General features: G+C 41.8%; 1 protein-coding gene across 1 annotated transcript in view; it reads right to left on the bottom strand.

The window, feature by feature from the left end:
* Bend2 (BEN domain containing 2) overlaps positions 1–3,756 on the bottom strand; it is an 83,674-nt gene that overhangs the window by 38,248 nt on the left and 41,670 nt on the right. The window lies entirely within an intron of this gene.

Genomic DNA, 3,756 nt, shown 5'->3' with positions numbered 1-3,756 from the left:
CTCCCCCTGATCACCACCCCATCCTCTTGCACTTCCTGGCCCTGGCGTTCCCCTACACTGGGGCATAGAACCTTCACAGGGCCAAGGGCCTCCCCTCCTATTGATGACTGACTTGGCCATCCTCTGCTATACATATGCTGCTGGAGCCATGAGTCCCACCATGTGTACTCTTTGGTTGGTGGTTTAGTCCCTGGGAGCTCTGAGGGTACTAGTTAGTTCACATTGTTGTTACTCCTAAGGGATTGCAAACCCTTCAGCTCCTTGGGTCCTCTTTCATTGGGGAGCCTGTACTCAGTCCAATGGTTGACTGTGAGCCTCTACTTCTGTAGTAGTCAGGTACTGTCAGAGCCTCTCAGGAGACAGCTATCTCAGGCTCCTGTCATCCAGTACTTGCTGGCATCCACAATAGTGTCTGGGTTTGGTGATTGAATATGGGAAGGATTCCCAGTTGGAGCAGTCTCTGAATTGTCCTTCCTTTAGTCTCTGCTCCAAAGTTAGCCTCTACAACTCCTTCCATGGGTATTTTGTTCCCCCTTTCAAGAAGAATCGAAGTATCCTCATTTTGGGCTTCCAACATATTGTGTGAACGAACACATATCACATCTAAAACGACACTCACCCAGTTTAAGTCAACTGTGAATAAAATCAAAAATTAAAACACTAATCAGGGATGGATAAATACAGTGTTCTTCTAGAAGACACAACTTGGTTCCCAGCACCCACACCAAAAGGCTTACATCTGGTTCCTTCCAACTCATGGGATCTGACATGCCCTTCTGGCCTCTGCAGCAACTGTACACACACATGCACACAAATAATTTAACAATATGTTTTAATACTGGTCAAGCATGTACATATATTTCTCTCACTACACCATTTTCTACTGTTAAAAGTAAATGCAGCCCTTTCCCTGGGCCCCCAATACAGTTTAATTGAATTTTATGCATGGTCATTTAGTAACATAAAAGTACTTGTGGTAATTTAGCAAGCCTGAGTTTAAGCATTTTTTCCAATAGACTTTTAGTCACCTATTTGCTGCTGAACTAAGTTTAGATCAACCTTGTAAATTTCATGGTCCCATATCTTTAGGTACTTCAAGTTTAGCCGAGCAGTGGTGGCACACGCCTTTAATCCCAGCACTTAGGAGGCAACGGCAGGCGGATTTCTGAGTTCGAGGCCAGCCTGGTCTACAGAGTGAGTTCCAAGACAGTCAGGGCTATACAGAGAAAGCCTGTCTTGAAAAACAAACAAAAGAAAAAAGAAAAAAAGAAAAAAGTTTAGCAAGATGGCACTCATGCATTTATAATACTTACACATGTCTCCATCTGGGACACCCCACAGAACTTGTGCATTCTTGAAACTGCTTCATAAATATTGGCAATCTGCCTGTTTGTCCTCTCAAGAAGTTCTTGTAATTGCTATTATAAATAAGAAAATTGTTAAGTTCTTATTTTAAAAGAAATGTAACACATGTGAAAATGTAGGCCCAGAGAAGTGGCTCAGTGGTTAAGAGCACTTGCTGCTGATTTTGCTGAGGACCTGAGTTCAGTTCCCAGCACCCATATGGTGGTGGTTCACAACCACCCCATCACAACCAATTCCTGGAGATCTGTTCCCCCTTCTGACATATACAGGCAGCATGCATGCATGTTATGCAATACATACAGGTAGGTAAAGTACTCACATAAATAAAATGAATATATCAAATAAAAAATTAAAAGCAAAGTAATTAATTTTCAAAAGAAAATATTTGAAGCTAACGTTTGAGTTCTTGGCACACTGGAATTTCTGCAGCAGTTATAAATGCACCATTTCCTTGGGCCTTGCTGTGTCACCAACCACCTGGCTGAGACACAGACTCTCAACCTGCTCCTACACTATCTGACTTATGCACATTTGGAAGAAATGTCAGTGATAAAAGGTGAGAACTTCACAGCCACTGACAGCTTCCCATGCAACACAAATGTGCCAGAGCCATTTCTCATCTAGGAAGGTAGTAACTTAGAGAAATGCAAAAATCAAAGGCTCCACCCCATGCCTACACAATGGAGAACCTGAGTGGAAGTAAGCAAGCCTGGTTTTAACAAACCCTCACATGGTTCCAGATACATGGTTAAAATGTGAGAAGCCTTAGACTTAGAGAAGCTTAGAGAAGCACTGAGGTAAACACCACAGCTTCAGGGGAACATGATTGATTCAAATAACAGAGCTTTGCTACTTGTTAGGTTTGTGACATTGGGCAAGTTACTCAACTCCTCTGTGTTTCAATTTTCTCCTCATGTTCAGAAGTGGGATGAGAATATCTCTGAAGGGTTCTCTTTTTCTTTCTTTTTAATTATCCAAAATCACCGTTTATAAATTTTACAGAATAAAATAAAATTATATAAACATACCTGTTTACATAATAAAAGTTGTGGTTGAATGCATATGTGCAAGTGATGACATATATGTATATATGTATATTATATATGTGTATATGTACATACACATAAAATGATGAAATGTATATGTGTATGCTAATTTGTGGGTTGTATGGGTTTATTAGTTAGCTTGTTTGTGGTACTTATTTCATAACATATGTACATATAAATGTATCACATTGTACACCTTGAATGCATGCAGCTTTCTTACAGGTTTGTGTGTGTGTGTGTGTGTGTGTGTGTGTATGTGTGTGTGTATGTATGTATGTATGTGAGTGTGAATGCCATGGCACTCATGAGAAAGTCAGAGGGAAACTCCCTTTCCACCATGTCCCTAGGGATCCAACCCTTGTGCAGGCTTGTGCCATCACCCACTGATCCATCTCAGCAGCCCTGCATTTTTTTTATTAGATGTTTTCTTTATGTACAATATCTCCTTTCTCAGGTTCCCCTCCAAAAAATGAAAAAAAAAAATTTAAAAAGCTAAAACTAAAATAAATCCTGGTTCCCTCCCCCCTCCCCCTGCTCACCACTCCACTCCCTCCTGCTTACTGGCCTGTCATTCCCCTACACTGGGGCATAGAACCTTCACAGGGCCAAGGGCCTCTCCTCCCAGTGATGACCAACTTGGCCATCCTTTGCTATACATATGCTGTTGGAGCCATGAGTCCCACCATGAGTACTCTTTGGTTGGTGTTTTAGTCCCTGGGAGCTCTGAGGTTACTAGTTAGTTCATATTGTTGTTTGTCCTAAGGAGCTGCAAACCCTTCAGCTCCTTGGGTCCTTTCTCTAGCTCCTTCATTGAAGACTCAGTCCAATGGATGGCTGTGAGCCTCTACTTCTGTATTATTCGGGTACTGTCAGAGCCTCTCAGGAGACAGCTATACCAGGCTCCTGTCATCCAGCAGTTGCAGGCATCCACAATAGTGTCTAGATTTGATAACTGAATATGGGAAGGATTCCCAGGTGGAGCAGTCTCTGAATTGTCCTTCCTTCAGTCTCTGCTCCATAGTTAGTCTTTACAACTCCTTCCATGGGTATTTTGTTCCCCCTTCTGAGAAGGATCGAAGGATCCACACTTTGGTCTTCCTTCTTCTTGAGTTTCTTGTGGTTTGTGGATTGTACTTTTTGTATTCTGATCTGGGCTAATATCCACTTATTGGAGAATGCATACCATGTGTGTGTTCGTTTGTGTCATTACCTCACTCAGGATGATATTCTCCAGGTCCATCCATTTCCTCAAGAATTTCAGAAATTCATTTTTTTTAATAGCTGAGTAGTACTCCATTGTGTAGGTGTACCACATTTTCTGAATCCATTCCTCTGTTGAGGGACA

Source organism: Mastomys coucha, chromosome X (genome assembly GCF_008632895.1).
Source record: "Mastomys coucha isolate ucsf_1 chromosome X, UCSF_Mcou_1, whole genome shotgun sequence".
Classification (NCBI taxonomy): Eukaryota; Metazoa; Chordata; class Mammalia; order Rodentia; family Muridae; genus Mastomys; species Mastomys coucha.
This window is presented reverse-complemented; position numbering and strand designations above follow the sequence as displayed.